Source organism: Streptopelia decaocto, assembly GCF_964273445.1.
Source record: "Streptopelia decaocto genome assembly, chromosome: 16".
Classification (NCBI taxonomy): Eukaryota; Metazoa; Chordata; class Aves; order Columbiformes; family Columbidae; genus Streptopelia; species Streptopelia decaocto.
The window spans coordinates 5308836-5335670 of record NC_138671.1 but is presented as its reverse complement, the minus strand read 5'-3'; the positions used below and the strand labels follow the sequence as shown (position 1 = coordinate 5335670).

At 53.8% G+C, this 26835-nt stretch overlaps 1 protein-coding gene across 1 annotated transcript in view; it reads right to left on the bottom strand.

The window, feature by feature from the left end:
• The window catches only part of CACNA1G (calcium voltage-gated channel subunit alpha1 G), a 140945-nt gene extending 124561 nt beyond the window's left edge, over nucleotides 1-16384 (bottom strand). The window contains exon 1 of the mRNA XM_082066963.1: nucleotides 16249-16384. The gene's annotated coding sequence lies outside the window, so the exon portion shown is untranslated. The remainder of the gene's footprint in view (nucleotides 1-16248) is intronic.
• Nucleotides 16385-26835: the final 10451 nt, after the last annotated feature.

Sequence of the window (26835 nt, the reverse complement as noted above, 5' to 3'; positions counted from 1 at the left end):
TTCAGGGTGCGAACACCAAAAACTCTGCCAGCACCAAAATCTCCACCATGGCACAGCTCACCCTGGGCAGGCTCTTGGCAAAGGTACCCAGGCACAGTGTGCACACAAATCCTCAGCGGGGATATCAGTTCAATCATGCAGACCTATTGATTCAGGAGCATTAATTGGTCTTCACTGTTCAAATACCGACCTCAATTACAGCCACTTTTCCTTTTTTCTGCCCCCCCCCCTCTTTGCTGGATCCTTACACCCTTGGCTCTGCTAGTTTAAATACCAGAATACCTACACTGGCCTTGGGGAGACTCAGCGTTAACTGTACATTTGTATCTAATTTATAGTCAGGCTCTTCACAGCCTTAATGAGCATGCCTCTAAAGAAAAGGAAAGAAAAGACAAGACACCTACTGCAGGGCTGTTTGCTGCCAGGCGCGGAACCGCTCTGTTATTAACGGGGATTTGGAGATGGCACAGCCAGCTCCCGGTTTGAACAGATCCCAGATTTGGAGGATGCTCAGCTGGAGCAATGGCACAGCCTTTCCCTGGGAGTTATCCTGTCCATCCAACGCACACCCCAAAGGAGAAGGACAGCTCTGTCCCACTACAGCTCCCCTGCTCTCCAGCCCCCGCCAGCCAGGAATGCAACGGCCCTTGAAGTTGCTCTAATTCTCATTATTTCCTTCCACTGATTTTCTACTCGTGGCATCCCAAGCCAAAGCCCAGGAGAGAAAAGGGCTGGAATTTCAGATTTAATTAAACCTCGCTGAGCTGGCTGCAGCCCTCCTTCGAGGCCAGCGCTGACGCCGTTGTCACTGAGCATCCCGCACGTGGCAAAACGAGCCTGTGCCGATGCTGGGGAGGGCAACTCCTGTCTGATGCTGCCACGTGGGTCCTGGCTAAAGTCTGTGGCTTGGTGCTAATTCCCATCCCAGAAGCATAAGACAGTTGCCAGGGTAAGAAGCCAAATGCATGGAGACGGAGCTCAAGCCAATGGGGTTATACTGGTGCATCACCTGGACACCAAAACTCTCCTAACTTTTGTCACTTATCGTGGATATTTCTTTCCTTTTTTTCTTCCTAAACTCTAAACCATTAAGTGTCCAACACAAGGAGCAGAGGAGAGGCAAAGCACTCTGGATCAATCACATCACAAGCTACATCTCACGTGCACAAGACGAGACATGCAGTGAGATTTCGGGGTGAGGGAAGGGATTTCTCATCTGGATGGAGCTGGGAAGGCATCTGCCGTTGCCTCAAGAGCCCCAGCATGTCAACAAGCAGGCAAAAACACACACAGAAGAACTGTGACACAGAGATTTTCCACAGGTTTTATGTCCATCCTTCACTACACTGATTTCATACCTGACCAGAATGGACCCATAACCCCAAACCAGCCACCAGGAACCATCTCCCCCAGTGCCAGCCCTGCTCTCGGCCAGGGTTTGTCTTCCCACAGCAGATAAACTACGGGTGAAACTCTGACAAGCCTCCACAGTTTTGAAGTCCCACCCAACAAGCACTTGAGCAAAGTCAGAGCTTAAGCCCTCCAGAAAGCCAGCAGGACTTGGACCCTGCTGAATGTGTTACCTAAGCACCAGTCCCAGCCCCTGCAAACCAAGCACCAGCCAGGAGGAGGGAGGAGGAAAAAAAGAAGAAAAAAAAAGAAGAGAGAAAATACTATGAAGTTAAAGAAAAAAAAAAAACCTGCAAACCTCCCTAAAGCGATCACATTTGTTTGCATGAGTTTTTACAGAAACCAGAGATACTCCTAAGTGCCCGTGCAATGTGTTTTTAATGGTAGGTCTGCAACAATGGGGGAAGAAGGGCTGAAACACGTTTGCAAGAAATGCTTTAACAGCTCCAAATAAATGAATTCCTAAAATGTTCAGCCTGTTAGCGGGCAGACTCAGGAAACGGCTGCATTTGCCAGAGCCACTCGGTGTGAATGCTGCACCCAGCACGTGTGCGCAGCTCGACATCCGCAGCGTTTCACGGGAGCTGGTCGTGCTCGGAGCTCACAGGTCCCTCTCACCCAACAGCTACAAATCCTAATTAACTCAAAACAGCTGGGGTGAGTTAATGAGGTGCTGAGCCAGCCGTGGCAGGGGTGCACGTCCTGCTGCCCCCCTCTTGCTGGATGCTGCCCACCGAGGAGCGACATCCCCCGCCTCTATACCTGGTTTTGGCAGGTTGGAAAACCCCAGTTCAGGAGGCTGAGGTGACCCCAGACACAGTGAGGAAAACCAGCCAGCAAATACCCTACTGTGAAAACATTTTGCCTGAAGCGAGGTAGTTTCCAGCTCTCCAGCCCTGAGCACCTCTTATTGTTCTCCACATTCAGCAACCAAAAGCCCATTGGGTGATTAATTCAAATCATTATTTTTCTCCCCAAGAGCTGCTGCTCTTGTGAAAAAAACATTTTAAATTTAAAAAAAAAAAAATAGACTCCGGGCATCTTGCATCTTCCCCATCTTCATCAGCCTGGGAACATCCCACTGGGCTGCACCCCAGGGTCACATTACAGCCTCGATTCCCATGAAGCCCCCAGAGTCCCACAGCCCCTGAGCCCCCCGGTTTCTCCCCAGGACCCTCTCCCCGCAGCATCAGGTTCACCTCGGGATAAGCCCACCGCTACCTCCCAGAACGGAGATTTAACACAGCGATGCTAAAAAACTACCCGGCCCGTTTCCATGGGTATGTGAGGCACATGTTGCTATGTGATGTTCGGCCCGTTACCATGGAGACGGTGGGATGTCACCATGCAGGGCTTATTAGTTGCCATGGCTATTAAAAGGCGCTTGTCCTCTGGGGACCTCCAAGGCCCAGGGCCACCAGCCTCCCTCTGTGCCTCTCTCTGGGATGGCATCCGCTCCCTGGGAACCTGGGGGAGAAATTGGGCCAGGCAGGTCCCCAAGGCCAGGGTGATGGGCACCTCTGAGCTAAGACAGAAGGGGCTCAGCCCCACATTTTCTTACAGAGAGCAGCATCTACCCCCAGGCCATCATGTGTCCCAGCCATGCCCATACCCAAGCAGAGCATCCCGGGAATGTGGGTTTATTGGCGGGGCTGCAGTTGACAGAGACACTTTAAGGTGAGCACATGGAAGGGCCTGGCTGCTGTCTGAACCCCGTTAGATCTCCCGTTAGCACAGCAGGGAGGAGAAATCTTTGGCCTACTTTGGAGATGACTCTATGACCAAAACCATGCGCTCCCAGGCAGAAACACAACAGGACTCAGCCCTTACAGACAAGGCAGTGACACAAAATAAATATAAGAGCATCATCCACACCCCAAGACCCTGCAGACAGCCCCAGCCTGGACTTCCACATGGGGAACTGAGGCTGAAAAAATAAAACAAAAATTAAAAATCAGATCCCGAGGCTGGGGTTTATCTGGGATTACATAGCCCACTTTGCTGCAAGCGACAGCTTTTTATTTACCCCCCGACGTGCTTTGTGTGGCTGCACCATCCCAGCGATGTGAGCCTGACCCTGAACAAGGTGCCGAGCTGAACATGGAGCTGCTCAGGCACCCACTAAAGACCAGCACAGCACCTGCCTTGGGTTAATTTGACATCCCTGTGCCTGGATTTTCAGCTCTTCCATCCCTCCTCTTCCTGCGTTCCTCAGCCCACTGCAAACATCCACGCAGCACAGCACAGCCCCTACCTGCTATTTCCAAAGCCCATTTCTCCAAGAACATATCCAAATCCACCCCTATCCATTTGCAAACCGCTTCCCCAACAAGCTCAAAGTGGGTTTTTATGTGGCCATACACACCCCCATGGAAAATCCTTACACACTTTATTAAAGAAAGGTATTATTTTCTCATCATTTTGGTGCATTTTCTAGGAAGGATATAATTTTTCATTTAACTGGACCAAAAAAACTCACAACTGAAAACCTATAGAAAGGTGTATTACCCTGTAGTGGAAAATTAGATTCCTCCCACACAATACTATAGGATGATTTAAATATAACATATAGGTATATAACATGTAATTAAACTGTATAGTATCTTTCTAGAAAGACCTACAGTATAGGGTTCTAAAAATTACTCCCGAAACCTATTATGTTTCAATCTAGCCCAGCTGGTTTCCTTTCTATTACATGCCGCAAGACTGTTCATGAAAGGTTGGGGTTTTAATTGCGTCTTGAAACGCTGCCGCAATCACGCTCCAAGCACCGCTCCAAACTGCTCCGGACATGACTAATCCAAGCGGGAAAACCCCATCCTGGGGGTGTGATGGATGCAGGGATGGATGCGACCCCGCTCTCTCCCACAGTCAAAAATTACCTTTATTAGCAGAAGGGAGAAGGGCCCAGCCTTCACAGACTTCATAGGCACAAAAAAATTATGTGTTTCAATTTAACTGGTCCCAGCTCTCCCTACCCCAAATATTAGGGGGGTTTGAATAGCTAGCAGTGCCCCAGCATTGTGCACCCATCATCTTCCCCCTCTGTAAGGGAAAAAGAAAAAGGGTTAGGGATAAAAGTTGCCTTTAGCTGTTGCCATAGAGACTCTCCAGCTCGGTACAGAAAACCCAAATCTTGTCAAAATTGGAAGAATTTAAGATTTTAATCAGCAAAAACGCACAGGAGGCCAGGAGCATCAATGCACATCCTTGCTCTAACAGTCTCTGCCTTCAGATGCATTTGTCCCTCGTTTAATAGCATCCCCAGAGCTGGCCGGGAACGGGGACAGAGAGAGAAGAACAAAAGCAATGAAAACCCCATCCGCTTTCGAGTATTTTCTCTCTGCCGAAGCAGCTTCTTGCTGGTCAGACTGATTTCTGGACCAACAACCCACCGGCCAAGCTGTTTGTGTTCCCGTTTCCTTCATCCATTGCCAGAAAAAATAAAATTCAACAATACGAGCTAGGCAAAATATTTCCCGGAACCACCACTATTTCTCCCATAAACTTCATATCCCAGCCGGTGCGGCCAGCAGCAAGGGGAGGCAAAATAAAAAGTAAACCCTGATTTCTAGCACCACGAGATGTTTTTTCTGACCGTCTTGAAATTGCCCGTTTTTCCCACATCCTCCACATTTACTCCTGACCTGACTTCCACTAAGACCACAGATCAAACACGGTGGGATAAACTCACAGCTCTGGCATTTTGACTGCCTGGCAGAGCCCCGGCTCTGGCCGTGGCCCCCAGCTAAGACAAACACCGCCGGGAGCAGGCTGCGGTGTGCCAAGGTGGCCAGAGGATCCTATTTTATCCCTGTTTAAGACTTGTGGGGAGTTCAGGAGGGGATGGCATCCTCCAGTGGCTTGGGGACTGGGCAGTGGCTTCACCAGGCGGTGGGATGCTGGGGAGAACCAAAGCCACAGCGTTGGGGAAAAGCCTCCGGTGCCAAGGGGTGTTGTGTTTCGTGCCTGAGGATGCAGAGTTTGAGGAATACCAAAATGAGGGACTTCAAAAAGGAGCGGCGTTGGCTCGGGGAATATTGTATGAGCTCAGCCTCTGCAGAGCAATGGAAAAAATCATGTGCCGATCCCAGAAGGACAAGCGAGAGGATTCCGTGTGTGAGGGTTGAGCTGAGACACGTGCCACCAGCATCCACCCAAGGGGCACAGATGGGAGCTGGGGGGAATGTGGGCACCCACAGCAGCACCCTACAAGAAGGGGTGCTCCCTCGCACACCCCAGCACCCTAAGCTGCTCTACAGCCCCAAAAACAGGGGAAAACCCAGACCCAGGGGCTCAGGCAGTGTTCCCCAAGCCCCACAGCATGCTGCTGCAGAGACAAGCTGCTGGGGGCTAGCAGCCCCAGGTGTCCCTCCAAACCCACCACCACCAAGTTGCCATCTGCTCAGCTTCCCAGCCAGCCCCTCACCTCCACCTGCTGCTGCACACCCAGACACCCACCAGGATGAAGGTTTATTTCTTTTCCATTAACCCCCATCCCTCTCAGTGCTGGGACACACATCCACACCACCACCAGCTACTCCAGAAACCAAGAACCAGAGTCAGGACCTGGCTGGCAGGGATGGAGCTGGAGAAGGAGGGTACAGATGGGGACACACAGACTGAGAGACCCATTCCGGCATCTCCGGAAACAAGATGACTTTGGTCTGAAGGACACCAGGAGAGGAGTTCTATAACTCCTTTCCATGCCTTTGCTCTTATTCCATTGCAAAAGCAGGTCTCACCACCCTGCTGCCGTGCCCTGGGCTCTGCTTAGCCCATGGTAGGTATGTGTGTACTTACATACACGCAGTGTGTAACCCCACAACTGCCCTGGGGTCCCCCAGCTGCTCTTGGGGCCACTGCCAGGCTCAGGGACCCCCTTTTCTCACCAATAAAGCAGCCAGGTATCCATGGGTGCAGCCAAGCACCTACATGGCCTTGAGATACAGGGTTGAGGCAGAGGGTACCATCGCCTGTCCCCAGTTAAAGTCTACGGACCGCTCCAAATAGGAGTCACTAAATGCTCCCAAACGCCCCGTGCTGCCCGGCCCCCCAGCCTTCCCCTGCGTCACCCCATCCCCCTTGAGCAGCTCCCTCGCCTGCTTTCTCTCTTGCTGTGCCTGTGTGTGGGTGTATTTGGAAACGAGATCTTTCCAGCTGAACTGCAAAATGAAATGCAGAGATCACAACTCCTCGAATAGCTTCATCGCGCGCACACACCCCCCCCCCCCCCCCCCCCCAACCTCCATCCTGCCCCCGATGCAAAACCCAGGCAATAGTTAAAAAAAAAAAAAAAAGGTGGGAAAAATCAAGGTATTTGGCAGATGAAAGGAGAGGATTTGGGGGAGGGGAGGAGGAGGAGGCACAGCAAAGCACTTTCATCGCATCCTTTTTCCCCCAATTCACCACCAGATTTCCAGCTTAACTGCCACTTGCTCAACCCTCCGCGCTCCTGGAGCCGACACAGCCCAGTTTCATGGGGCTACAAGAAAAGAGAAAACAAAACCCAGCAAAAAGCCAAGCCCAAAACCCAGCTGTGAGATCTGAACATCCGCTGCTGGAGGAGCCAGAGCCCGTTTACTGAGAGAAGGAAGAACCGTCTCCACCCTCGCTGCCCTTGGGCTCCTCCGCTGTTTTCCAGCCTCGTCAAAGACAGGATTCCCCCGTGCTGCTGCCATGAGTGGTTTCTGAAGAAGGGGCTTGGATTTGCCACAGCTGGCCTGGGGTCAGCATCACCTCCGGTCACTGAGACTAGAGAACCACAGGGCATCGAGGGCTGAAGGGAAAGATTTTGTTCATAGATACCCAACCCCCTTGGCTGGGGCTATTGAGGGGTGGGTGCTCTGAGACCCCCCCCAGCTTATCTCACCAAGGCATCCCCAACCCCCAAACAACTGCCTCAGGGGGACAAAATCCTGGGCAAAGAGGGAAAAGAGCACAAGGCTCCAGCTGTGATCCATCCCAACACGGGAGCTTCACCCGCGTCTCTCCCCCGAGTCGAACCGGGTTCTGCACCGGCCAGAGGATTGCAAACAATAAAGTGATTTATGCAAGGCAGAGGCCTTCAAGATTTATGCTGTACATTCGCAGTAAAGCACAAACGCATTCCCCTCCGCACGTGGCCGGGTCTTTTGTCAGAGGAATTTGGATTTTTGACCCCAGAAGTCAGGATGAGTCTCTGAAGGAGCATCAGAGACAGACCTGCGCTGTGACCCCAACCAGATTATGGTCTCAGGGGTATATCCTGAGACATATTTATGGTCCTCCAAAGCAAAATAAGTCAATAACCACATACAGTAGCAGTTACAAGTCAGATATTAATTTAATTCCTCTCCTCCCTGTCTGCCCAAATAAGCATTAATTCAATGGAGCGTCAGGACCCTGTTATTTATCATTCTCACTGGGGTTTCTGTTTTCTCCTGTTAAGGCAGAATTGCTACAGTCAGGCTATCTGGGCACCATGGTTCCCAAATTAATGATACTCTGCATCCGACACAGGCATGGGGACCGCACGCCTGTACCCAGGTTTCATACTATTAGCAGCTAACGCTGACATAGAGGAGGACGGTTCAAGTGCCATCAAATGCACTTGAAAGCCTTATTCAACCACAGCAGAAGGAACATTTTATTCCTCCAGACCCCGGGACTGAGCAGGAGCAGAGACATTCGCTCTGTCCCGCAGGACCCGCCAGCCCAGCATCGGGGGCTGTACCCCCCCGCAAGGCAGCACTCCACACCACCCCCTGCAGCCAGATTCCTCCCAAGTCTCGTCTCAACCCAGAGCTAAAAATGAACCTTTATTCATGATTAACATCTATATTTGCATAGCGTGGCTGGCAGCTTAACACCAAATAAATGTTTTGGCAGAGGGAGTCGCAGGCATGGGGCGGGGGGTGGGGGGAGCCCTGCCCTCCAGAAAAGAGCTTCAGCCTTGCCATAGGTTAATGAGCGCTTTCTAATTGAATTAACAAATCATTAACAAGTCCTGTCCGCCATATGGGCAGGGGAGGGCTCAGCCCTGGGCTGCTCTGGCCACCAGCATCTCCGGAGCGCGCAGAGACAGTCGATAGCGCCGTAGGAGGAGTGAGCGCTAAACCTGACCTGATTAAGTTATGAATCACAGGAAATCCCAAAGGCATAAACCCCCCCAGGCGGTTGGGCTGCCGAGGTGGGTGAATCCCCTCACCCAGCTCCACCGCTGGCTGCGGGTTTGCCGCCAGCCCTGGGGTTAGGGAGCATCTCCGGGCTGGTTCAGTGGATGCACCAGGGGAAACCTCTTGGAAAAGACCCAAATTGGAGATAAATATAAGGATGCTTTGCATCGGGAACCCTGTAAGTGTGGGGCTAGCCTCTGGATTACAGTAAATAAATCCCCTTTTCTTTATAAGCTTGTCTGTGCCAAGCTCTCAGCTCTCGCCCATCACCTGCTTTAGCATTTTGTTCCTGTTTTGAGCCACCTCCTGCCCTCACCCTGGGGTTTCACATCCCGGTGCAAGGAGAGGCAAAGCAGGGAGGGCACAGAGAGACACAAAAACCACACCCCAAACAGAACAATACAAAAACCAGCAAAATAACAAACAAAAAAGGCAGCACCAAACAGCCAGTCCCACCTAGAAAAGACGCTAAAAATCCCAACCAAAACCACGTTTCAGGCGTTGGAGCCAAACCAATAGACAATTTCCATCCACTTGCAACTATCTGGTGAACTTCTAAAGGTCGAGTCTTGGGTACGTCCTGGTCCCACACACGCGTGTGCAGCCCCGGCGTGGGGCTCAGCCCAGAACCCCCCGGCCGTGCCCCGCTCGGGCGCACGGTGCTGCCCCTGGCGTCCCGACAGCCCGTTTCCCGTAAGGCAGGAGCCGGTGCCATGGCAGCCATCGCCGAGACCGAGCCTGGAAGATCCTCTCAGCAAATATTCAGGCTGAAAAATGTGCTTTTTCCATCTGCTCGAAGCCTCTTTGCCGGGGCTTTGGTAGAAAGCAGATGTGAGAGCATCGCGAAGCATGATCGGTTGTTACTCTGTTGTATAAAACCATGAGAATTTCCTTTATTTTTTTTTTTTTTTTTAATTTCATTTCTTAGCGCCAGGCCAGATTCCTGGGTGAGAGGCCAAGGCTGGCAAAATCCGAAGCCAAACAAACCCAGGTTGGGGGAAACCTCCGCGTGCATCACCGACCAAAGGGAATATTTCACATCTAGGTCGCTCAGTGGAGCCAAGGCGCCGGGGAAGGGAAAAACCACGATCTGGCCTCGTAACAAACCCAGAAACACTTAGGCCTCCTAATTAACTAGGAAATTCAAACCCCTCCAAACCACAGCGAAGCTTCAAAGCCCTCCCAACCTGACTCCGGATGCTCTGTCCCCCATTCCCCGCAGCTGGCCCCGCTACCCCAGACCCTCCTCCCCATCCACAGCGGCCGGCAAAGCCACCGGGGGCAAAGGCTCCCCGGGGCTCCTCTTCCAAAGGAAAATGATTTCACGATCCAAATGAAAAAGCTATCAGGGAGGTTCACTTTGGCCAAAGGTTTTGCTCCCTTCCAGCAAAACAGTAGGAAAAGAAAAAGGAGAAATGAGAGAGACCCAGGCAGGGAACGTGGGGCAATCAAAAACTTGGTCTTTTCTGCATGAAAAAGAAAAAAAAGTGAAACAGAGTTTAAAGCAAAAAAATGGCTAAAAAGCATTTTTCAGCACAATGCCAAAATATCTGCAGGGGGCGAAGGGGGAGAAGAAAGCAGAAAGTTTTCTATGCATCATAAAATCCCGGGCATTTCCAGACCGGCTCCAACACCCAGTGCTACTGAATGGGGGAAGAGAACAAAAAAGCTGATCAAGTCGAGAACAGCGAGTCTGCACAGATCGACCAGGAGACACATTGGCTCCATGGATGAGCTGGGGTGGTCCTGCCCCATCCCAAATTACCGCCCATCTGTCTGAGCCCCCCAGTCCTGGGGCACAAAGAGGTTGCGATTCCCTCCTGGCCACCCCGCCTCAGTTCCCAACCCCAAATGAAAGGCAGGTCTCCGGAGACGGCCCAGTCTGGGAGCCCTTGTCCTGGGTTTCCTACATGGAGCCAAGGCAGAGCTGTCCCCGAGCAGAGCGGGGTCCCCGGGCAGGACGGGGCCAACCCTCTCGTCGGGGCTCCCCGCGCCGGGATGACATAACCATGAACCGCATGAGGCCGAGCCTTTTGTCTGCACGCCGGGAGAGTGGGAGGGAAAGCAAGAAAGGAAGAAAGAAAGAAAGAAAACTTCTGGAAGTCATTACGATTCCTCTGCTCCAGTCTCCTTTTTGGCAGACAGCTTCCCTCTCCCCTTCCCTCCACCCCCCAGCCCCGCGCCGCCAGCCCGCTTCAAAATGCCAGCCTATGATTTTTAAATGAGAAAAAGCTGCGCTGTACTCCAGCGCTTGGATAAACTCCTACAAAAACTTCCAGATGTGACACAACAGCTTGGAAGGGGGAATTCGCAGAAGAATCTCCTTAGAAGACACACACGCACAAGCAGGGAGCAAAGGAAGCACCCGGCTGCCGGCACAGCCGGGCTGGGGATGGGTCCGGAGAGCCCTGGTGGGATGCGCTGCATCACCCGGATTGGGATGGACAGGATCCCGGCTCTGCCGGGGAGGGATGCTCACTGCTCTGGGAGGTGAATACTGCCTGCTCCTCCTGCTGAGCTCGCTCCTGAAGGGTTTGTGAACAGCAGGGAAGAGGTTTTGCAGCTAGTTGTTCCCTCGGAGAAGGGAAATAACCCCCCCACCCTCATGCTGCCCTTGCTAAAGGTGACAGATGGCTTCTGCTTCTCTCCAAGATCCTTGCCCGGGAGCTGGTGTGAGCCCAGGGATGCACCAGCACCTGCCCTGGGGAGCAGCAGGATGCTCAGTCCTGGCTGGGGGTGCTGAGGGAGCCCACCCAGCCTGGCCAGGCACATTTCTCATTTCCCCCCATGAGCCAGGGAAGGGGCACAGAGCAGGCAAAGGTTTGGCCGCAGCAGCAGCATTTCTATCTGACTGGGAAGTGGTGGGAGACACCAGCCAGTGAACAGGGTGACAGGAGAGAAAGGAGTTCAGGTGCCCTGGGACGGATCAGACACAGATGAAGCAAACAGATTCCAACTCCTTTGTGGGGTTTTCAAAATCAAAAAAAGGATCCCTTTCAGGTCCAGCCTCTCAAATGGAATTTTTTGCTTTTTTAAACCCAAAACTGAGGTTGGAATAAATGCATCAAAGTTTAAAGAACACTATGTGTGTTCTCTCCTCAAAACACATCCTGTTGATTAAATATATATATATATATATATTTTAACTCTGTGCTACAGCTCAGCCCTTCAAACAGCAGCACACACAGGCCCAGATCTCCCCATGAGTTGGCACAGCCAAGGACCCCGAGCACCCACTGGGGCGACAGGGGTGCTGGTCACCCAGTGCCCACCCCAGGGGAGGAAGCATTCCAGGAGGCACCACCAGGCCTGGGGAGCCCAAACCACAGCACAGCTCAATGCATTCAGTTCTCCTCTCCACCACATAGGAGACTCCTTGCTCCAGTGCAGTCAGACACAGACAAGTCCCTCCAGGATAGAGGGATCCGTCTGGGCAATGCGGAGCGGTGCCAGGACGCAGACCCATGGGGCTCAGGGCGAGTTCAGCAGGTAAGGGCAGACCACCCCATCAGCAGGACCGTTACTGCCTTCCACGACATGCCGAGCTCCAGCACGGCAGCTCCCGCCGTCCCGTGAGCCAGCCCGGCACAGACCTCAGCTCTGCCTTGGCGTGAAGCCCCAAGGGCTCCGGTCCCGCTGGCCATCTGCAGCTTTGCCGACTTCCAGCAAGAACTGGGGGCACTCAGCAGCTCCCCAGGACGGATCCTTTGATCATCCACCTCTCGCTAATGGGAAGCGAGCAGAGCCGTGCGAAGCGGCGGCTGGAAGAGCCCTCTGGTATTGCAGAGCGAAGGCAGACAGCAGGGCTGGTTGCCGTGACCGGATCGAGATGTGTTTCTTTCCTAAAGTCAATTTTGAAAGCCACATTCCATAGACCGTGCATGGGAACGCCAGGCAACACAGGAGCGCTCCTCCCAGTGCCACCCAAGCCTCCCCCCCACCAGCAAGGGCATTTACAGGGCTGCCCTTCACCCACCAAACCGGGAAGAAAAAATGGAATTTTGACTAATTTGGGGGCGCCTCCCCAAAACGGCACCTTTCAGCAGCTTTTTGCAGCTCTCCAGGCAGCAGCGCTCTGCAGGCAGACACTACGCGGGGGAAGAGGCAGATTTCAGTACTACAATAGAGATCACAGGCCCTTTCAGTTACACTGTTATTTTCCTATTCAGAGCTCTTAACACCAAGCAGTAGCATCCTCCCCACTTTCTCCATCCCTGCTCTTCAATCACTCCGCAAGCCTCAACAAATAGCCTCATTTCTTGTCTCTGATCAGAGGAGCAGCCTGGCACAGACCCTGCTACAGCCTTTCATCCTCCCAGCCTTCCTGGTGCTTTTATTTTATAAGTGAAAGTCAAGTCACCAGCTTGCCTCCTCTTTTCTCCCCCTGGAGATGCCTGCTTCTCCTCTCACCGCCTTGCCAGCATGCACACCAGGATCCCTGCCTGTCACCTTCCTCCCAGCCCTGAGCCCGTGGGTCCAACACCATCACCATTGAACACATCCCAGCCGTGTCCCTGCTCCTGCCCTTTCAAGGCAGGTTGTCCTTATGTGGGGCAGAGCCCTTCATCCCGCAGCCACAGGGAACACACGGGTGGCAAACCAGGCTCCCTGGGTCCCCATGGCATGGCACACCTGGCGCCAGCCAGGTTTTCACTCAAAAAACACAATGGAGAAGAAGGGGAAGACAGCTTTGCAGGAGTGATATGCTTTTAGGGTTAAAACCTCAAGATTTCAGACTCTGGAGTATTTCAGGAGACTTCATGACCTCTTTCTAGCCCCAAGGGAGAGGAGGAGCAGGAGAGCAGCACAGATCCTCCCATCTTCAGACAACAAGAGAAAAACTGCCCTGGCCCAGGCAGAGGGTGTTCTGAAACACAGTAGAAAAGCCCAACAAACCAACAGGACTTTAGATCCTTGCTGGACACTCAGCACATCAACCATCATGCTCCCCATAATCCTGCATCCCGGCTTCAGCTGCCACGCTCACACAAGCTGCCCAGACGGGTGGAGAACAGCATCCAGGAGCTCCAGCTGCACCCCAGGGACATGAATTGCCCTTCCTGGGGTAGCTGAGGGTGCAGAAGCAGCTCCAGCACCTCCTCCCAACACCCTGTTGACAGCAAAGTTTATCAGCCAGATTAAAGCACCGCAAACCCGCCTCAGCAAACTGTGCATCTCCACAGGCACAGCTCAAATGAGAGCCTTCCCACCCAATTTCTGCACAGGCAGTCAGCATAACCCACAAAAAGGTAAAAACCACCCAAGAGAGTGACAGAATCCAGCAAAAGCCTCAACCCTCCCCAGGCAGGATTCACCAGCCACTTGAGGCCAAGCGCTGTCACTCCTCTCCAGGGCAGCTGGTGGCAACAACCACTTTCCAGCAATGTGACTATACAGTTGTAGCACTGGGGCATGATTCCTAGAAGATTACAGCATGAAAAGGGCCACTTTATTGACCTACCACACTAAAGACAAAAAATAAAAGTAATAAACATAAGCACTGGACTTGGCACTGACATTTGGGCTGTAGAGCCAAAGGGACAAGCAAGATGTTATTCTGCTGAATGGCCCAATGAGCGATGGGACGCAGCGCGAGTGCCCAAGCTGGCCGCTGCCCTCCTCACATCTGTAAGCTGAACTGCTTTTTTCATGTTAGTTTTAAATAAACTCCCCAATTCTGGGTCAGTGACCCTGAAAACAAACAGCCGCATGCAGACACACGACTGGGAGACCCGCAGCATTGTCCCCCGTGGCCCCAGGGCTGCCGGCAAGTGCCTTTCTCTGTCGGTAAGGAGTGAAAAATTAGCGAGGAAAATCCCAGCTTGCAGGGCTGCACCTAATGCTCATCCCTCGCTCATAGCAGGGCTTGCAGGTGCCCACAATACCACTAATTTTCCAAGGACAAAAGTTAATCTGCTTGTGTTTGCAGCCACAGAGGAGGAGACACATTTCAAGCCATTATTGGGGTGGGGGGTTTTACTGAAGACAACTAAAACCATGCAAGTGCTAACACCTGCTTCAAAACATCATTAGGAAGAAAAAAATATTTGAAAACATTTTAAAATCAGCAATCATAAATAATATTAGTCATAGTAGGCAATAAGAGCAGAATGACTTGCAGCCTATCATTAATATTTCTTCCTAAAACAGAAGGCTTCACAAAGTTTCAAGATTTCCTAAGATGTTTAAATAAACGCAGCTTTGAACTGCTTAGCTGGTGTGAGAGAGATTTGGGGAAAACTGCTGGGAGTATTCATGACTGGGAAGAGAAATCTTGTTTCTCCCCTCCTGGGGGACATTTTAGGAAAGAAGGCAGCCTGTTTATCAGATAAATTATTGCTGAAGCTCAAGTAAAACAATATTCACAATGCTAGCAGACCCTCACCACTCTTCCCTGGCACACCGACCTCAGCCGAGATGTAATTCCTAACAGTTCCCACACACCAGGAGCAGAGAGGACTCACACAGGATATTCTGGCCCTCTGTACCATGTAACATGTCCTCCCCGCTACCGCACAGCCTCTCGCATTCCAGATGTGGGTTTGCTGCCCATACGTCCTGGCTTGCCTTTCGCACAGGCAGAGCAGCACGGAGCCGGGAACTTCCCGGGCAGTGGTTGCCTCTCCCGGGCCAGCCCCTGCTGGAAGACACATCACTCTGCTTTATTTCATTTTGGGTTTTTTGTTCCTGCAAATAATAAATGGAACTGGAGTTCAGGGATGGTAAAACACTTGTGATGCTCCAAACCGTGTGCTTGCTTGCAACTCGAACTCCAAGGGAGGCTTTAAAGGCGCCAAGACCGTGGCAAGATATAATTTTTTCTATTGTCTTTTCTATTTCTTTTCCACCCCCTCCTCTTCTTTTGAAAGCTTAAACTTGACTAAAACAGCTTGAACAGAGCCTGTGCCGGAGCAGACGGAGAGTCTGGAAAGAGAGCAGATGCCTTTGTGGGGTCACAGCTCAGCCCAGGACCCGGTGACCAGCAGCCCTTGTCCAATGCACTGTGACCCCCATCTTGCCCCGACCCCTCCAAGCAAGGAGCATCTCCCAGGGGACTGCAGAGAGCCCAGCCTCACATGCTCTGAATTATTTAGGTACTTCGGAGCCGGGCAGCAAACCAACCCCCTGAGCCCCACCACCTCTCCCCAGATTGCACCCCGCTTAAAACCCTCGGGGAAGGGACCAAAGAGCCTAAAACTGACGAGAAACGGGGGAAGAACCGTCGTGCAAGGTGGGGGGAGACTGGGGTTACGATCCCTCGGTGCGCCGGGGAAAGCCGGGATACCGGGGGCCGATCCCCGGGGGAGGAAAGGTCGCCCAGGGCTCCCACCGCGACTCCCCATGGAGCGATGCGGCGGAGCCCGCGGGAGCCGGGACATCGCGGCGGGGCGGCCGGGGGAGGGGAGCCCCAACCCCCCCAGCCCTGCACCCCGCCAGGGAGCACCGAGCCCCCTGCAACAGCCCGCAAAACTTCCCGGCCGGACAACGGGGAGGGGGCAAGCATCGCCTGGATTCCCCCCCTTCCCCCGGGGACGGAGGATGATGGGTCCACCAAATCGCAGTTCCTTCCCCATCATCCGGCGGGCTCCAGCCGGGAGATGCTCCCCGCCCTGCCCGCCACTCTGAGGATGGGAGGGGGTGCGCAGGGCTTACCTCGCCGCCGAGCACCTGCAAAGGATACGGGTTACAGACCAGCCGGAGGCACCAGCTCCGCGGCCGGCTCTCCTGGCTCAGGTAGAAGAAGACAACGGGGGCCAGCGCCGGGTAGGGAAGCGCCTCCGCCTCCGAGTCGCCGCTGCCCGCCTCCCTGTCCCCCGGCCCCGGGCGGCCCCCGGCCCCGGACAGGTCATTAAGGCGGATGAAAGTCTTGGCTCTGCCCGGCTCCGGCTCTTCCTCGGCCGCTCGCGGTCCATCCTCGTCCATCCTCCGGCCGGCGGCCCCGGGGGAAGCCGGGGCGACGCGGGGAGAGCCGGTGGGGCGCCTAGAGGGGCGCGGCCATGGCGGGGCCGGGGGGCTGGGGGTTGCGGCGGGCCGGCTTCAGCGCCGGGGTGGCATGGCCGGGCCAGCCGCTGCCTCGCCCCCCACCGGGGCCGGGGCCGGGCCGCCCCCCTCGCCCTGCCCTGCCGTCTGCGGGCTCCGTAGCTCCTCCTCGCCGTGCCTCCGGGGGCCCGAGCCGGGCACGCCGCAGGCAGGGAGGCGGCGGGGCGGCCCCCGCTGCCGGTGCTGGCCTCCACCCGTGGGGCGGGCAGCCTTAGCGGCTCTGCCTGCCCCCTCCGCGCCCCAACATCTGCCCGGGGCGGGGGAGTGCTGCCCGGCGCCCCGGGGACGGCCGGCGGAGGATGCTCCCGCGGGCGGCCGAGCCGAGCGCTCCACACAGCTGGATCCCTCACTCCAACTTCAAGTCCCGGCTCCTCCTCCCCCCGCCACCAATAGGGAAGCTTCCCCGGCCCCTCCACGCCTCCCCATTGGCTGCCGCGGGTGTCCGTCCGGGCAGCACAGCTGGACGGGCAGACACGGTTCCCCGGCGGGGCTGGACGGGGCGCACCCGCCCGGCGCTGCCCGGCTGGGGGTCGGGCCCGGTCACCCCCTGCCAGTGGTGGGCAGGAAGCGGAGCAGGGGGATCTGCAGGGCCGAGCGCTGGAGGCGGGGGTGAGGGGGAACCCTGCCCTGCGCTAGACGGAGGCTGACCCGGGTGGGACACACTGCAGCACCGGCAGAGGGGGATGCCGGTGAGCGGCAAGGCGGGGGGGAGATGGGCCAGGGGGGAGGACAAGATGAAGCAGGGGGAAGCCTCGCCCCGCTGCAGGGCACCGGGCGGCTTCCCCCCGCCACGTCCCCCACCGCTTGCGAACGGAGACAGTGCCGCCGGGCTCGGAGCATCTGGGTCACCGCTGTGTGTCCCCTCCGGCTCCCCGCGGGGGACCACCCCGTCCGGAGTAGGTGGCCCCTAGGCTGGGAAGGGACACGATTCCGGCCAGCAGCTCCCAGAGGAACCGAGCCTCTGGCGGGAAGGCGCCCGCCACCCCCAGCCGCGGGAGCAGCGGGTACCCCAAGTCCGGTCTCCCCTGCTCAGAGGACGCGGCCGGAGCTCCCTCTGCCGGTGCGACTCCCGGCCACAACGGGAGATGGCCCCGACGGCGGGAACCGCGCCGCAAGCATCCCCCGGGGGCGCAGACACAGCCCCGAGCGAGAGACACGCCACGCTGGGCGCTCCCGGCCACGGCGCAAGCCAGAAACCTTCTTTCATCAGGGCCGGGGTAAAGTATTTTCTGCAGGCAACACTCGTCCCGAGTGCAGACATCCCCCCAGGTGAACCAAGGCAACGTTTGTAATCCTTAAAATTTCTTTAGAAATTGCCTTCTCACCTTTCCCTGGTAGCCCTCTACATCATGTATATCTGAGCACCCAAGAGCTCCAGCTATCTCAAAACCACCTGTGAGGGCAATAGGAAGATGCTCTTGTCTGACCCAAAATGCCTTCTCTTTGCTGAACCCTGCTGGCCTGGGAGCGCACATGGTCTTGGATTCACAGCCTGTGCTGTCCAGCCCAAGACAAATCACATGGCTGTTGGCAAAACCTCAAGGCCAGCTGGGCTCTGCTGCAGAACTGCAAGAGACAGTGTCCAGGCAGAAGAGGAGATGCAAACCCCACAGCCTCACCATGCATTGCTACGACATCCTCCTGCAAGCCCACGGGGACACGAGCATGACAGCACATGGCACATATGACACCAGGCAAGTGGAGAGCCCATGGCATGGGTGCCTAGGATGTGGATTCCCATTTTTTCCCATGTTTCTGAGTGACTGCTCCCTCTAGATGCAGCATCTGCACCCATGGAGAGCGCAAAGCTCAACTGGTCTTTGGCCTCACTCCACTCCTGCCAAAGCAGACACACCAACACACCAGGAGCTCTGTCACTTACCCAGCAAAGGCTCCTGTGGTGGGGCAAACACCAGCCTTTGCCTCCCCAGCAGGGTACAGTCCAACAGCTCAACCATTGCTCAAATACAATTTATGGAAAGGTCCACAAACGTATTTGCATGTGCAAGGTGCAGCCTTAGATCAAGCAATTTCCTCACTACATATGTACAGCCTGGCCACAGCTGCTTTTGATCCGATTCTCTTTATATCCTGATAATGTACAGAGAGCCTTTGTATTTCGTTCTGTTTATTTAAATGGATTTGGAGCAAACATTTTTTTTAAAGCTGAAGCTTTGAGCCTTTAAGTGGGTTACCAGATTATATGCTGTCTCCATTTTAATTACATTTGGCTCATTTTGTTTATTGCGTACATTTTCGAGAATTATGCTCGCCGTGAGAATTGAAAACATTTTGCTTTAGAAGATACCTGCTCTATAAAGGGATCCAACATCACACAGCAGAGACGATGCAAACCTTCCCATCTCAAAGAGCACTCCTCCTCCAACTAGGACAGGAAAAGAAGAAAGGCTCGACAGAGCCATATATCCTCTAAGTTTAAAAGGAAGCATCCAAACGTCAAGAGGATCAAGCCAGCACCAGCCTAGCAGGATTTTGGAATCTGTGTATTACAGCAAACAGAGATAAAGATGTTCTTGCCAGGGAAGAGCAATCTTGGTTGTAGATTTTATAGGAATGAGAGCACAAAGCCTGTCACAACCCAGCTGGGACATTTGTCACCCCCTGTTTCAGCTGGCAGCAGAGAGTGACCCCAGAGAACAGAGCTGCACATTTAGGGATTAGGGATGTAAATGAGAAGAAACTACAATACAGTATAAGAAACTAATGAGGTCACGTTCACCTCACACGCACAGTCCTGGCCTCCTAATTATACCAAAGATAGCACAGGAGAGAGAGATGGGGGTGAGCCAGGAACAGCACATATGACGGTAGGAATTTTAGGGCCACGGTGGTTTTGGAGGGGTGAGAGGAAGGGTGTTCACACATTGCAATATGGGTTATGCCTCTGGCAGCAGGTACAATGCATCCCAAATTCCTCAGGAGACCCACAGCAGCAACAGGAGCTGTGCAACCTGAGGAGGAGGAGGTGGAAGCATCCCCACTTTTATCCCAACACAGCCCTCTTGCTCTCCTTTCCCCCCCATCAGAGCTGCCCCCACCATTTCCAGGCTCTTTCAGAGGTTCACAGCCCTGCAATGTCTTTCTTAGCAGTATTTCTAGGAAAAACACCGTGAGTAACATTTCACATCAGTGGAGGAGCTTTAGCTGAGCTGATGCTCACCAAAGACGGCTCTGACGTGGTAATGGGATTTGGAGTCGGCTGTACGGGAGCTGCACTGAGCTGGAATGGGAAAAGCCGACATCTGTAACCAGTTTAGCAGGAGGCGGATTGAAGACAGCCCCAACGGAGAGGCTCCAAGCCGATGGGAACTGGTCGTTATTTGTTTTGCTGTTGACATACAGCTGCAGTAGCTGTGGGCGACTTTAATAAGACGGGATAATATTTCTATCAGTTCTGGGAGCTATAGATTGAACCCATATAGGCATCTGGCTCAGGGCTGAGTGATAAATCGCACCGAGATCCAAAGCTCTTCTCATGCCTTGGAGAGAAAACACACATTTCGTTTCAGCTGTCACAGTTTGGGGGCAGAATGAGCCTCCCACGACTGATTCACAGACCCGAGTGCTGCTGAAAAGCACTTTGTCCCTGCCCCCCCACCCCAGTGGTAACAGGGAGTGTGGGGATCAGAGCCCTTGCTGTGCACAGGGGTCCTGGCCACCCCCATCACCAAATTCACCTCCTGAGAAACACCATTCACCAGATTTCAGCTGATGCAGCTACAGCAGAGAGACACCCATCAAACCCGGCCCCACACAGCCCCCGCTCCCTCCCGGTGTCCCCCCAGCCTCAGCACAGCCCCCCAAGTGCTCCCATCCCTCAGTGCCACAGCTGGAAGAGCAGTTCACATCTGAGGACAGCAGCCAAGGGCCTGGGAGGAGCAGGAGACCAGCCCCACCTCTGATACACAAGATAACAACTTAACCCTGCTGCTCTTCCCAAGAGCTTATTTTGCTAATTCCCTTTTTCATCACCTGGATGGTTTCTTGCCCTCCTCACTTATCCCGTTGGTGCCACAGCCATGGGCTTCACCCCGAGCATCCCAGGGTTTCCCAGTCTGCTGCTGCATCCCCAAACCCCAGGGCTGGGTATCAGCACTGGGAACCACAGCGGAGGGTTTGGGAGAAGCAATTGCTTAATGAAACCAACTGCTTGAGGCTACAAGCAGGGCTTCATCTTTTTTTTTCCTCTTTAATGAATGTTTTTATTGTCTCTCTCAATCTTTATTAAGTGAAGAGCCAGACAAGTAGTTATAGGGAAAATATACTACGGCATGAAGCACAACCACTGTGCAGAGTGGACATGCACGACCAGCACAATCCATTTGGTGTGCAGAAAGAAATTAATAATTTAGGCTGGGGAATGCTTAATTTTGTCTGATGACCAGCACTTTCCTGCATGATCAATGTTTACACCTTGACTTTTTGGTACGCAATCAATCTGTGCCTGAATACGGCCCGAGTTTTGGGAACTGCTACGTCTGCAAGGGCTGAGCCACTTGGGGCCGGAGCATCCATGTGCCTGAATCTCCTGACTTGGCAAGAACTGAGCTCAGCCCACGTCCCAGATCTGGGGTTCACAATATAACTTATAGTGAAAACATCATTAATAATAAAAATACGCCTGTGCCCCCATCTTAAACAAAAAAAAAAAACCAACACATTCTCCTTAACAACTACTATTACCTCCAGAAAACTTTGAGAAGGGAAGGAATTGCCCTTTCAGGACTATCCTGGGTAGGTAGACAGGGTGTTTTTGTTGCCGGATCCTGGCTCTGGCCCTCAAAAGGCACAAAAGTCCATCAACCCCACCAAGACATCTCCCCTGCATTAGAGGCAAGGACCCAGGACCACCCTGGACATCAACCCTATTTAACACCCTCTTGCATTTACTGCGGCTGTACACCTCTCTGAAGCATTAGTGCAAAACAAAGCACAGCTTTTGAGGGAGAGGCAGCCTTCAGAAAGGGGAAAAATCCCAAACAATGGCAATCCAGTCTTCTGCCTCTTGGTCAAGGCATCTCCCCAGCTGACATGCTCGGGAGGCTCGGTCTCACCATTCCCTCAGGTGCCAAGACCCAGCCCCGCTCCTGGCTTAACCTTGGCTGCCTCTCTGGAGGCCCAGCTCTGCGAGATGAGGTTTCAGGAGAGAGAGCTCTTCCCTGACACCCCGTCTCACCCCTTCAAGTAACCCCAGGGGATTTTAGAGCAGGTTCCCCCTGCCCCAGCATCCCTCTCCCAAGCGGGCACTGCTCTGCAGCTCCAGGGGCTGGAGCATGTCCCAAGCCTCCAACCATCCCTCTGCTCCCCTCAGATATGCATTTCTTGCCTTTTTCTCCCAGCCAAAGATCCTCCCTTTCCCATACCCTCCTCTCCCCACCCCCCTTGCATCGCTTTCATCTGGTTCCCATGCAGCGCGAGCGCGGGGTGCGAGCAGCACGCCAGCAGCGCCGCTATCAGCGGCTCCCACTCTAATTGAATCTTCAAATCTTGTCTGACAGGAAGAGACAAGAAGGAAATGAGACGCTTGTTGCCAAGCCTCAAATCCCCGAGCGCTGCTGAGCACCAGGATGCTGGAGAACATTGCGTGGTTCTCCCAACCGTGCCCGCCTTGGCCCCCAGCACCGCTGCAAGGACTCCCAGCACCCCAGTAAGCCCAGGAAGGTATCGCCACAGCTCAGGGTGGCCCCAGGAAAGAGGAGACAAGGTGCCAAAAAGCCAACAGAGCTGAGGGATCAGACAAAGGAAAGGTCAGAGCCACACAAACACCCAGCTCGCACCAGGCAGAGCTCACACTGGGGCTTGGCAAGGATCACAGCACCAAGACCTTGCTCCACACATACACATTTGCAAGGAAAAGAAACCTTCTGAGCAACAGCAGCACAGCCAAAAATCACCCTGCCACCCTCCCAAGCAACTCCAGACTCAAGAACAGCAATTCCTTTATCTCCATCCAGGAGCTCCCAACAGCCAGAGGCACCCACAGACATCTACGCTGCCCTAGCACAAGGTGCACAGCACCAACAAGAGGTCCCACCACAACAGTTTAGCCTGGACTCTTACCTGGGTATTCAGGAGCTCCAGCCAGAAGACACCATCACCCCAAAGCTGCAGCACCACCTTCAGCCAACCTCCTACCCCAGGGTCCAGGGGTGGAAAGCAGGAGATGGAACATTGATTGGCACCTGCTGAGCAATTGTTAATTGAGAAAAGCTGGGTGAGGGAGGAGGGCACATGGATAGGACAGCAGCTCCTGGTGCTGCCGGGGGCTAGGCATGAGCAAAACAGGTTTTGGCCCATATGAAAAGGATTTACAAAAATTTGCCCAAATCAAGGTGGCTGTGACAGCCCCAGCTGAGCCTTGTGTCCATCACCTGGCTCCCCGAGGGGATACTGCACCCTCTGTACCCCTTCCCCTGTCCCAAAACAGCAGCTTCCGCCCTCCACCTGAGGACCAAATAACCTAAATGGTTTCAAAATAAATAAATATTAAACAAGCACACGGCACTGATAGCAAGGACTGACTGACATGACAGAAATGTCTCCTGTTCTCCCAAGGCAAGATGAACAGCAGTGAGGGCAGGGGGATGAAGAAACACATTCTGGAGGGGTAGCGGGAGGAGAGAGGCAGGACAGGGGACAGTGGGGCTGACCCAGGGCTGCTGATAGGGGGAACACACTGCCAGGCCAGCAGGATGCTGGATCACAAGCAAGAGAATGGGATGGGATGGGATGGGATGACTGCCCTTCCTCTGGGGAGGAGGCTCTGCATCCACGAGTGAGTTTGGACAGGAGCTGGGGGCACCCCTGAGTGCCCCTGGGCCTCTTGCACCCCAAATGTTTTTCTTTTGCTGCTTAAAACCTGCTCATTATTCATATTCCAGCCCATCCCCAACAACCCTTGATGTGTAAAAGGCGTCTTTTTTACCCCTTTCCTTTTTTCTTTTTTTTTTTTATTACAGCCTCTGCTGGGAAATCTTTGTAATTAGTGGCCCTTTAAAGTAAAATATAATTAAAAGTAATGTGGAGCACGCTGAAGCCTGCTGGCAGCTTGAGATGCAGGTGGCTGAGGAGGAGCAGGGCAGCCGAGCATGGGAGTGCTGGGGCTGGGGTGCAGGGGTATCCACTGCGAGATGCTGGGTTGGGCTCATGCCAGCCCCATTTAGCCCTAAAGCAATTTTTAAACCACCAAGAGCACCAGATTTCTCCATCACACCCCTGGGGACACTGGGTCACTTTGTCCTCACTCTCTCATGGGAGACAGGGGGAAGAGATGCTGAACACAAAGCGCTGGGGCAGGGGGAGACCCGATCACCCTCTGGCTGCCTGTGGGGCTGTGACGGGTCAGTCTGCACCCAGGGGAGCCTTCTTGGGTAGAGAAGCCTAATTTTCACACTTTTAAGAAGGCAGGGTGGGACAACCGGCTTGCTGAGCCTCCGCCAAAGCCTGCACTCCCCAATCACCCTCTTGCAGGAGCCGGAGCGCCACAAAAGCGTGCAAAAGAGAGCTGGCTCATTTAAATTTAATGCTGATGAGGAGATCTTCCTCCTCTTTCCAGCAGAGAGCAGATGTTCTTGTTTCACTTAGGCAAGGCATCTCTAAATCACTTCCCCAGCAGCGAGGTTGACAGTGATGTCATTGTTTATAGGTTATTAGTTATTATTTCGTAGACAAACCTGACATTTTTCCCTTTCAGAGATACGTTGGGGTGTATTCTGGGCTTCTGCCGTGGAAAAATATCCTGGCAGTCCCATTGTCAGCCTCCTTCCAAGATTTAGGTTGCTTTCCTCATAGCACATAATTAAAACAGCACTTTGAATTTTCAGCAGCTTGCAACAGCTTCATGAGATACGGGAGCCCAGGCAACTGCTCGCTGCCAAGCCCAGCCCCACCAAGAAACAGCATCCAGCGATCGCAGGAGCAAGGTGTGCCTATGGATGTGTGAAATCCCAGCGAGGGGAGTGATGCTGGAGGTGACAGAGCAACGCGGCAACCCCAGCAAACCCCAGGCACAAGCCATGCTCCGGTCACTCAGTGTGGTCCCCTCCTCTGTGCCAGCTCCAGTCACTCCTCGCTGTGCTGGTGGTGCCCAAGGTGCTTTTAGTCAGCGCAACACCATTTAGCTGAATCACACAGCCCTGCCGTGGCCTTTCTCCAGCATGGATCATAATTACCTTAACACATCCCCGGGGAACACGAGCAGTTGGTTGCTGGGGTTTGAACCTGGTGGGTGGCACTGCAGGCTGCGAGGATCACCACTTGAATGGGAAAAAAAGTAGGGATTTAGGGCTGCCCAGCCCTTGTGAATGTACGTGGCCAGAGCTGCATGGGGCAAATACAAGATTCATGGGTGCAGATGCTGGATCTGGCATGCTGGGGCTGCCAATACAGGAGAAGAGCAGAGCCGGTGGGATCCAGCATCCCTATGGTGTGTGGGGAGCCCAGGGAATGCATGCAGGGCTGGAGCGGGGAGATTCCAGCTTGTCCTTGCAGGTAGCAGCCACCACCCAAGAATCACAGGGGGCTTCCACCAATCCCCAGCCCATTTCACCCCTGAGCCCAGAGCTGGGACAGCTTAGGTCCAGCCCAGTCAGGGACCAGTGATGTCCAGTTCATGTCACACACATCCCCTCTTGAGCAGCAGCATCCTGCTTCATTTCAGCCCAAACCAGGCTCTGTTCAGCCCTTGCCATGCAACACCCGAGCCTCAGACACCTCCTGCCCCCCCGAGCTCCCCCTGCCCTTCCCACACCCCAGTTCTCGCCCTTACTGGTGTGACTGGGGCAGCTCCCGCCTGCAGCACTGCTGGAGCAGCCGCACAGCACTTACACAGAGGAACCGTCAATGAAAAGGAACATATTAGTGCTCCCCTAACCAATGGAGGGGAGTTAATGACATCAAACTGGTTTATTGGTGTTGGTTTTGATTATAATTTTTAAGATCTGGCTTCTATCTGTCATTACCGTTATATTGCATAACCGGGGAGAAATCTGAATGAAGTTAATACCCACAGAGTGTGGTGCAGAATATTCATGTACTGGGAACCAGAATGAGGCAAATGTGAATCTTTATTACCAGTGGAGGTTGTTAAATATTTATATTTTCTGTTTGAGACACACTGTGACACATGAAACTCAATTAGAATATAACTAAAACCCATACTAAATTATAGATAAACAGCAACAAATGAAGGGGAGCAGTCTGAGCTCCCCATGCATGGCCTGAGGGGGATAAGGGGGACAACTTTGGAAAGAGAGGGCAGCCACACCAAAGGCACTGCCATCCCACAGCAACCAGCCAGCAAGCACAGGCACAGCTCTGCCTTCCCTCTGCAGGGCTGATTTTTGCCCTAAGACATCCCAAAGCAGACCCTGGGGGAAGCAGGATGGATCCTGCAACCTCCCCCGTGCCTTCGTGCGAAGCAGCCCCAGACATCCCGATGTGTCACGGGGACCCTGGAGCCCCTCGCTCCTGGGCTGTATTTAATACAAATGTGTCTAGTAAAAAAAAAACAACTGTGAAAAGGAAAGATAGATGTTACAGAGAAATAAAGATTTGGGGCCAAATGCTGCCCTGCTGCTGTGCTGTAGAAATGGCTGGAGATTTTTATGCCTCTGCTCACTGAAACCAAGCTAAGGACACAGTCAGGGATGGAAAATTAGGGGCTGAAAGGATTGTAGGGTTAATTCTGTAATTATTTGCTCTGAGATGCTCGTCATCGCTGGTGAAGCTGGGGAGTGGGGGAAGCCACACGGACGTGGGTTTTAAGTGGCGGCTGCCAGGGTCGAGATCAAGCAGCGCCTATGCGCAATATCCGCAGGGATATTGCTGTGGGCGGACAGACAGACAGCTGTGCTTCCAGCCCAGACAGGCATTTCTGTGTGATGCCAAAGCCCTCGGGCTGCTGGGATTCCCCCCGGTGGCCTTGCAGGAGCACCCGCAGGAGCATCCCTTGGTGTCGCCATGGAGATGTGGCTCAGGAGGAGCCTGGGTGCTGTACCCCTCTGGGCAGGGGCTACAGGACCCCCACCCCACCGGAGTCCTTGCTCTTGGCAGCCCCAGGAGATAAAAGTGATTTTTGGGCTTCATTAATGCCACAAGGAACTTGGCCAGAGATGAGCACAAGATCTGTCCTGGCAATTAAAGCCATGGCCCTTCATTAGAGGCAGTAATGAGGACTGTCATTAGTGTGTGATGAGGGAGACCAGAG